The sequence below is a fragment of the Gavialis gangeticus genome, unplaced genomic scaffold (assembly GCF_001723915.1).
Source record: "Gavialis gangeticus isolate Ggan-Ray unplaced genomic scaffold, GavGan_comp1, whole genome shotgun sequence".
Lineage (NCBI taxonomy): Eukaryota > Metazoa > Chordata > Crocodylia > Gavialidae > Gavialis > Gavialis gangeticus.
Genome location: NW_017729032.1, coordinates 114,415,359 through 114,425,656, shown reverse-complemented (window position 1 = coordinate 114,425,656; position 10,298 = coordinate 114,415,359).

Below are 10,298 nucleotides of genomic sequence, written 5' to 3'. Positions count from 1 at the left end.
TAAAAGCAGGACAAATTCCACTTTTAATTATACTAATGTAGATCCAGAGTAATTCCAATGACTGGAGAGCAGAGAGAAGCCTAGTATACAACATAATTTCTGTGGATTAAATCATTAATAAATGAATTTAGTGCAAAAAATATATACAATACAACTAATCTTGTATTCCTTTTTCAGAACTCTGTGACTTTTACCTGGAAAAGGAGAGTGCAGGGGTCCTGTAAGTCTCTTTTTATGCACTTCAAACTTTCTCCGTCTAATTTATCTTCTGAAAATCCACTTTCATTTAAATATGTGACTGACAGATATTAAAGCTTTTTGTCTTGGAAAGATTTTTTCATATTTTCTAAGGCAAAGGCTTAAAATAAACCACTTTCATCATATTATATTGCTATCAGTGTCATGATGGGAATGTTGTGTATTATGTCTACAATCAAAGAGTTACATGAACATTTCTTGAAGTTATTTACTATTTTATGAAACATAAAAAAGGAATTAAGGTTTGTAAAGGAAACAATGAAATGCTGTGTCTTTTCTGGACTATAGGACTCAATGATTTTTCTTAAGTCTTACAAGAATAAAGTCATATTCATGAATTATAAATGTAAAAGGAAGGTGGCTCTTTGGTGCTATGATGGGAAAAGAAAATCAAATTGTAGCAAGCACAGGGAATGGGGAACTACTGATGGGGAATTATTGCAATTACTCATATTAAACCAGTTGAAGGTGTCAAGGGATTTAAGTGATGTTTAATTGAGATGGTCAGATTAAGAAAGTATTACGATAAGAATGAAAAAGTCAAAACTGGAGTAATAAAAATTACTATTTCAATTGAATAGTATTTAACTACTTATGACAAATGAAAGATAAAATAAACAAGAAAGATCTTTGATGAGATATTACGCATACTCTTATACTGTTGTCTAGAAACTCGTTTTCTTATGAACATCCTGAATTCCTTCTATAGGAGTTCTTTCACTTTGAATAAATTGGTTAAATGTTTATTGAGTCAGAGATCAGAAATAATTCCATAGTCTTATGCTTGCTCAAAGACGATACTTGACTGGAAGTTGGTATCTCTCCTACAGTGGATGTTCAATAGTTTATACAAAATGGAACATTGTTAATATAAGAGACTGAGGACACCATACCAAGAATCCCTTATAGTTTGGTGGATATTGCACTTTCTTAGTAGATGGGAGCTGTGGTTTCAAATTCCCTCAGGTAGGAGAAGGAATAGAATGTAGGTTTCCTATTGCCAGGGTAAGTGTTACATAACTTTTTGGGTAAAGGGGGTGCTTCTTCAGTGTACTGAATTTAACCCTTCATTTTATTTTAGACATTAGAAAGGCAGCACAGCTCTTATACCTGAAGAGCTGCTGCTATTAATCTATCCCCCTCCAAACTGGGGAGGGTTGTGACCCATTGCAGGCAGTATTTTGGCTGCTAAAATGTAACAAGAAGGATATGACCACCTTAGAGACCATAAAAAGCCAGAAGGCCTCTCTGAGCAGGTACCACTGAAAACACCTTGTGTTGCCCTTCAGCAATGACAAAGACAGACAGAGACAGAGGGTGCAGACAGAAGTGCAGCTCCCTGCTACAACTGAGAATGCTTTGCAGGAAGCGTTCTGAGTTGCAATGATTTCCTGGAACAAACAGAAGTTCACTGTTGGTTCCAGAGAAGGGGAGAATCTAGCTGCTGGCTGCCAGTCTGCAGCTGGTTTCCTTTCCCTAGCAATGGGCCCTTCTCTCTCCCAGACAGTCCCTGTTTGAGAATGGAAGGAGAGAAAGGGAGCAGGGGAGGCTCATTCTAGGCATTCTCCAGCCAGGACTGGAGGGTATGCTAGGTGGGGGGCTCCAATACACCCACCCCACCCTCCAACAGGGGATGAAAGACCCTGGGAGCAAACTCCTTTCTCTCTCTTTTTCCCCCCATTCTGAAACAGGGAGAGGCTGAGGGGCAGTGCAAACAGAAGTTACTGACGATGCTCTATTTTGAAACATCTTCATCTGACCCTGGTCAGCAATTTTTGAAGCTGTCTGCAGCTGTGCACTTGTGTTTGGTCATAGCTAGAAACTGCTTTCTATGGCCAGATTGGGTGAAAATTGTCACTTCTGTGCCCAGAGTGTTTTCCTTTTTGTTAAGATTTTTTTCCATTATAATGTTCCATTTACTGGGGGGAGAGGGACAAGTTAGGGGTGTTTTTGGCAAGACAATTACATCCATGGTCCCTCTGTAGAAGACAGAGTAAGACCTTGGAATGGACAAGGAGGAAGGATGGAGGAATCTACCCTGAGATGCATTGGAGTTGGTGGGCATGGAGTGGGGAAAATAAGAAGTTTCTTATATGTGCATGTAAATGGCCGTTGGAAAGCATGGTTGGAATTGCCTAAAGAATTTGCTTGTATGGAATAATTAGGCAGTAAAGTGGTAGTTTGGGGGAAGAGGTAGTTGGGAGTGTTACATTTTGTATTGTGTGGGATTTGGGTCTCTTTATTGCAGGGTGGCTAACCTGCAGCACATAAGAGCACAGAACCATAGAAAACAAGGGTTAGAAAGTATATTTTTCTCAAAAGATGAAGGGGTTTAGCTGATAGAATGATAAAGCTTGTTTAGTCAGAGAGCAGTACCCTGCCTACAGTTCTGTTCTTCCCTCCTGCAATCCTGAGCAAATATAGCAACTTATACATAACACTCTTAAAGGTATCCACACATCTTCCTCCTTTCCATGTAACTTATCCCCATACAATATGAACATTGAAAGTTTAGTTCAATGCATAGTTAAAAACACATTTTAACCGGTCTCCATTAGTCTTTGTGTTGGCTTTTTAGCTCTAAGTAATCTTCTCAGTTTCTCTGCGTTTTCAGTTCCTATTGTTTCAGTTCTAGTTTGGGTTTGTTTTTCAGATGTTTCTACTTCTGTATCATTTTCAATCTCCTCTGTTGTTTCTTGTTGCTTTGAAGTTAGCTCTGTTTCCTTTGGTGAATCCTGTGATGCTGCTTCTTTTCTCTTCTTTATGAGCTGCAAGTATCATCTGCTCCTTCTTAACACCTGTCCTTCTGGTGTGACTACTTTATAGGATCTGGGAGCTATTTAATGGGAAACTAGTGCTTTTTGTTTTCATGTTCATGAATCTGAAATAAGCACCGTATCTTTGTTGTGCAGTTATGGTTACTCCCTAAAATGTCTATCATAGTACCAGTTTTGTTTGTCATGCTTTTAAAGTATTTTTACGTCTTGCTTTTCATTCTGATGAGCATCATCCACAAGATTTGGCAGCCTGGTTTTGAATTTCCTGTTCATTTGCTTAGGATCCAGACACAATCTCAGGGATTCATTTGTTTTTTTTTTCCTATTATGACCAGTGAATGAACCCAAGCAGTTAATTACTCTACTTTTTTTTTATTATGTCCATTATTATGTCTATTATTTTCTATTATTCCTCCTTAGTATAAGAGGAACATTTCTTGGAGAATGTATGGTAGGAGATGTGGTTCTCTTAATTCTATCTAGTAGTCAGCTGACAGTTTCCCTATGCCTTGAAACATAAAACTTTTCTGCTATGTTCTTGCTTTCTAGTTTCTCAATGGCATCCATTCTTTTAAATCAAACATAGAGTTTTACATGTTCACAATCTGATAATTGGCACCAGTTTCCTGGGACTGTTACAAGCTGAATTTTTACTGTAATACCCTTGTGTCTAACATGAAGTGCACAAACACCCTTGGTTGTAATAATTTTCCTATTATATGATCTAAGTCATACTTTTTTATTCTCATAGTACGCAGGTTTAGTTTAAATTTTTGGAATAATGTATTCTGGTATTACATTAACCTACCCCCATGTATCTAATTTAAAAGTTACTATTAGTCCATTGGTGTCCAGGGCAATTGTACAATTCTCAGAAGAATGAACTTTTTGCATTGTGCCAATGAGGAATTCTTCCTTTTCCTCATTGCATAGAGCATGCATATGCTGTTTCTTGTGTCTTGCATCCTGCTCCTTCCTGCAAACGTTCAAAAGATGCTTGAATTTTTTGCATTTGTTGCAGCACTTACCAAAAGCAAGGCATTGCATGGGTTTGTGGTAACCCCTGCAGCATTTGCTGCTGATCATTGTTTCTTATACCTAATACTATTTGGTCTCTGATAATGGACTCTTTTAGGCCTCCGAAAGTTTCATGTCTGGCTCAGCAGTCTGAGGTTTTTGACAAACTCCTTGATTGTCTCACTTTCTTTCTGCTGTCTCATGTGGAAAGTATACCATTCAAAGGTTTCATTTTGTTTGGGTATACAATATTCCTCAAACTTTTTTATTACTGTGCCATAGCTTTTCTGTTCTGCTTCTGACAGTTGCAAGCTATTATAAAGAGACAGAGCTTCTGGGCCTGTTACATTAACAAAAATAGCCACCTTAAGTGGATCTTCCTTCTCTCCATCGGCTGTCATATACAGGGATCCTGGTTTTCTCTGATTAACCCCTCCCCCCCACAGTTTTTGAATTTAAAAAGATAACCAAAATCCACATTTTTCTGTGATTAAAATGATTTGGGGCTACTTTTTACATCCAAAAATGTTTGTTTTTCTTTTATCAGAGAAAACTATGATCCCTGGTCATACATATGGTGAAGCTCTGCTTAAATTTCTTCCAGGTTTTGGCTGCATTGCTGGACAGATTTAACTCCACTGGAATTCTGGGATACTCCATTTTTAATGTGGATTTTGGGTTACTTTGTATATCTGAAAATTGGGGATTTTCTATCAGAGAAAACCAGGGTCCCTGCTCATAAATCACATGCACCAGCCCTCTAGCCATTTTCATTTGTCAGGTAGAGATGCTGAAAAAGCCAAAGGTGGAAGTGAATTAAGTTATGCACTTTACCATGGTAGGTTAGATCAGTAGCAAACAGAACACATGTTCACACTTTGGTTGGGGGGTGGCATGCAGGCTACCTGCACTGGGCAAGGCCAGCATGCCTCCCTGCAGCTTCCCTGGGCTGCCAAAAACTGCTAAGTAGAGCCCAGTGCAGCCAACTGGCTGGGTTATCCCTCATTGGACACTGGGCACGGTAGAACAGCCCTCCTCCCCTCCCCCTGTTGGCATCAACCACAGGCATGATGCTTTGCCATGCCTGGCAGTCCAGTCCTGCTCCTTGGGGCTGCACCCGCTCACAGAGGCATGCAAGTCTCTTGGTGGGCTCCTGCACACCCACCCAGGGAGCCCCATGCCTCTGCAAGTTGGTGCAGTCCCAGGCTGCTAGCACCCCTACTGCACCCTCACCTGGCACCATCAGCCACTCTGCTGACTCAGCTCTGTGAGAGCCCAGGGGCAGAACTGGCTGGTAATCCACTAAAGCAGCCTAGTGTGGGCCAGCTGCTAGCATACCTCCATGCAAAGGGGCTTACCAAAGAACCACAAAGGCAGCTTGGAAGCTGGAGCAAAACAAACTTGAGTCAGTAGGGGATCTGGTACAATATCACATGTGTGAGCCCTGCTTTTCTATGTACCTTGCACTGTCATAGTTTTGTTCCTTGAAATTTAATCTAATTTTAAATGTCACTAACATATTCTTTACCTCTATGTTTGGTAATTTATAACGTTATTCTAGAAGATAAATCCTAAAGCTGATCTTTGCAATGCCACGTAAGTCACTTTCCTGTGACCTTCTATCTAACGCATTGCCATTTTTATTTCCTTTTGTTTATGGCTCTTTGAATGTTTTTAATACATAGAATTCATACATAATTTTTAAAAATCATGTTTTGGAGGAACACAATAGTTGTGAAATAACCACCTTGGGATAGTTTCCCAGAACAAGTTGCTAGCATGCATTTTATTTCTCAGCATAATTAGTTTATGCTTATGCTAACTTCTTTTTCATAATAGAGGCAACAATGTAATGATGACCAGCATTCATGTTTGTCAATCATGCATTGAAATTTCTTAAACTAGGAGCAGGGAAACACGCATACGTGAGAGGTAGTGAGATTCCATGTTTGGTACTCTACAATACAAGAAACTAAATAGAATAGAATAGAAAGTAAATTCAGAGAAATAGTAATCATAATTTAATGGTTATTATTGTACATTATTCAATGCATTCTTGGAGGGAATGATGGAGCATGTTACTTACACTGGCACTGAATCATAGCCTATTCTTAATCATTTTAATAATGGCCATTAAATAGTAAAGTATCATTTTAAATTTATGCTAATCCTGTTCTTAAAGTATGTAGCATATTCAATATATCCATGTTTATCAGTTCAAAACTTGCAATAATTATTTTAATCAGCAGTCACAGGAATCAATACACATATAAGCAACCTTTGGGAAGCTCCATTGTAAATAGAGCTTTCGAGTAAAACTAGGCATATATAGCTGTTAGTTTTTGTTTTAATCAGATGATCAAAATGCTTGTTTTTAGAGAAAAAACAAACCTGAACCCTGTGCAGATTCCAGCAGTGCAGAGTTCTTTACAATGTTTCTCTGCGTCACAAGTGAATTTCATCTCAAGTTAAAAAAAAAAGCAAAACAAAACAGCAGAGCAAAAACAGGGTAAACCAAGCAAGTGTGGCTATCTACTTCAAAAAGCAATCACATATCTAACATAACTGGTTACAAACAACTATTTGTAGAAAGGGCCAAATGCTTTAATTTTATAGTTTTTTGGTGATATTGTTCTGAACCTTTTAAAATAATTTTATGCAATTTCATTCATGAATAATGTTACTTTCTTTCTGGAAATATATACTTGTATGCCATCAAAACAAGAATTCATTTATAAAAGAATACATTTTGTTCAGAAGGGCTTCATACCAGTTGAAATGATACCATTTAAGACTTTAAAATTAGATTTTCATTTACAATGTCTGACTTTTACTGTCGTATTCAATAGTGTTTCTGAAAATTGTGTACAAAATAAATTAGTTTTATCTTGTGGCAAATTTGCATAGGTGCTTTTGCAGTACTACACAGTACAATAATTATCAATCAAATTACAAAGGCATATGTTAAATTTAATTTGGAAGTTATTTTAAATAGTTTAATTTGCTTTTAGAATCAGCTGTAAGAATACTTCTATGCAAAAAGCAGTAAATGAAGTATAGTGAAATGAAAATGTTATGGAATATCATGTCATATCAACACATACTTTATTCACTTACAAATTTTTATTTTAAAAAAGTACCTTACTCTTCTAGAGACACCTAAATTAAAGTCAAATCTCTGAAAACAAGAGTAATATGAAAAGATTAACAAAGTCCTTAAATACATTTTAACATCCCCTTATATTTAAATAAAAAGAGGAAAACATTTATATTTTCACTTTGGTAGTGAGCACACACTGGAAACAGTTTTCATTGTTATGACAGATCCTGGTTTTCTCTGATGAAAAAAATCTCCAATTGTTGGATTAAAATGTAGCCCCAAATCTACATTTTCCTATAATTAAAATGAAACAGCACTAATATATGGTGGTGTTTCATTTTAATCATGGGAAAATGTAGATTTGGGGTTACATTTTTTAATCTGAAAATTGGGGATTTTTGATTATCAGAGAAAATCAGGATCCCTGATTATCACTCATTTGAAGGTGAAAGCATTTTAGAGGCATGTGTGTTTCCCCTCTCAAAATGGATGAAGAAAAGTATGGTGGCACAGTATAAAACCCATTAAAATGTAAAAGAAAGAAGTGATAAAAGGTGCAACAAATCAAGAGAAAATAGAAAAGCTTAGTAATGAGGAAAAGACAGCTATCTTTCATCTGTGAAGGGGGAGGTCATCCTCTGACATGACAGCCGTAAGTGGCCTGGGTAGCCTCTTTGGGTAGCCTCTACACATGCTCTTGGAGTAGCTGGAGGGGGGGGGGGCACACTTTAATTAAACAGGCTCTGAGAGCTGCTCTAATTAAAATACCCGGAGCATCTCATGTATCAGCGTTCCCATGCTTAACAAGAACAGTTGGGTGTTTTATCTAAAGCTCGTTCGATGAGCTTTAGATGAAGTGCCATGCCACCACGTTTAAGCACAGGAATGCTGATACATGAGACTCTGGAGTCTGGTAATTACCACAGCAGACTCGATTTCACTGCTTGTGTATAGGCACCCTGTGTTTGGCTTGCAACTGATCAGGGAGAGGACAAGAAGCATAGCAGCAGAAAGAGCAGGGAACTTAAAGCAAGCCACAGAATTGGGAAAGGAGCATTGTCCATCAGATTCCTCAACTTAGTCTCTTTCCATGGTGGAAAGCAAAGAACAGTCAGCTATGATGGATCAACACCTGAGGCTTTTGAGATTCAAAGAGGAGTCAAGTAGGATTGTGTCTTTGCCCTGATAGTGTTCAGGATTTTCTTTTCTCTTCTTCTGACATACACTTTACAGATGTCCACCAAAGGAGTTTATTTGAATACACACTCAGATGGAAAATTATTCTGCCTCACACACTTTAAAGCATGGAAAGTTTTTGATTCATGAGCTGCTGTTTGCTGATGATGCTGCACCTGTAGCCCACACAGAAAGCAACCTTCAAAGAATTATCAGTCACTTTGCTAATGCCTGTCAAGAGTTTGGTCTTACTATCAGCATCAGGAAGACCAACCTTATAGACCAGAACATTAACTAACCACCAGTGATCACAATAGATGAAAATGTATTGGATGTTGTAAGTAGACAAGGTTCTTTGGGTAAATGTGATATCTTTTATTAGACCAACTAAATTGTAGGAAATTGTTTTTTGCAAGCTTTCAGGCACAAACACCTGTCTTCAGGCATAGGGAGAGTCTGCTCATGTTATCTGTGCTCTCCAGGATGGAATAGAAGCCAAAATGCTAAATGTCGGTCTGTGAAAATGCAAATGTATGGCAGCGGGGATCAGAGGGAATAGAAGACAATAGGTATGAGGCAGGTAGGTGGAGGGGGAAGGAGGGAATATTAAACTAGTAATAGAATATAGTTGGTAAAATGCAAACAGGTTACCTGAGGTTATCAGATGGCTGACAGCTTATAATGTGCCATAAATCCAATGTTGTAAGTAAAGTTGTGTACATTGGCTCCATTGTTATTAACAACCTATCACTTGAGTATGAACTGAATACTCATATTGGGAAAGCAACAGGTTCCATTAGCAGGCTGAGCAAATGAATGTGGAACAACAACAAACTGACTATTAAGATCATATTATATCAAATTATATCATGCTTGCATCACTCTTTTGTACAGCAGCAAATCCTGGACCACATACTCTCCTCAAGGGAAGTACCTCAACAGCTTCCACATATGTTGCCTTTGCTCATTTTAGGTATTTCCTGGTGGGACAAAGGTATTGGAACATGCTGAGGACTTGAAACATGCTAACATTCCAAGCATTCCTTCCCAAAGACCAAGTCTTTGATGGCTTGGTCATATGTAGAGAATGGATGATGGCTTTATACCTAAGGTTTTCTTGTGCGAAAAACTCTTTACAGGAAGAAGACTGTAACAGGGGGCCTTATCTGGGCCAATCTCACTGTGGCCCACCCACCTGTTTCTGGGCTAACCGCCTGCCTTCTCACCCACCACGTCTTGTTGGAATTAATTAGTTCATTGATGTAATTAAGCGAGAGACTGCCCATTTCCTGCCCCGATGCCAGGAGGCGCTATCTGCAGCTCCATTCCTCCCCTACACCACAGCCCAAGCCTCGCAGATGGCATCTAGATGTTATCATCATCACCGGCCTCCACACTGGGCCCCAGAATCCTCCTAATTGAACCTCGCCTGGATTCCTTTCCTCAGGCAGTCTCATCCACCTTCATACTAGGCAGCATAGCTCCCTGAACCGCTTCCCCTTTGGATGTGGACCCCCCAGGACCTTTGGCTCAGTAGCCCTGGCCCACCTCCAGGCCAGTTGGAACCCCAGGCCCTCAGCTCTTGGCTGTTCCTTGCGGTGAGCCCCTGCCCCTTTGACCCTTCTGGTCCTAGCCCCAGCATTGACTAGTCATGGGAAGTTCAGACAGGCCTGAGTCTATGGCCTTTTCTCTCTTTCTGGGGGGGTCCACCCTCCAGGCCCTCCAAACAAGGGGTAATCCACTCAGCTGTGGGGGCTAGGGGTTAAGGTGCCCTGACCTTTAACCTTCTACGATCAGGTCACAAAGGCCATGGATGCAGGTGTTGCGGTGGATGTAGTCTTTCTGGACTTCAGCAAGGCCTTTGACACCGTCTCTCACCCCATCCTAGTTAAAAAACTAGGCGACTGTGGCATCGATGCCTACACAGTCAGATGGATTGCAGATTGGCTGAGGGGTCGCACTCAGAGGGT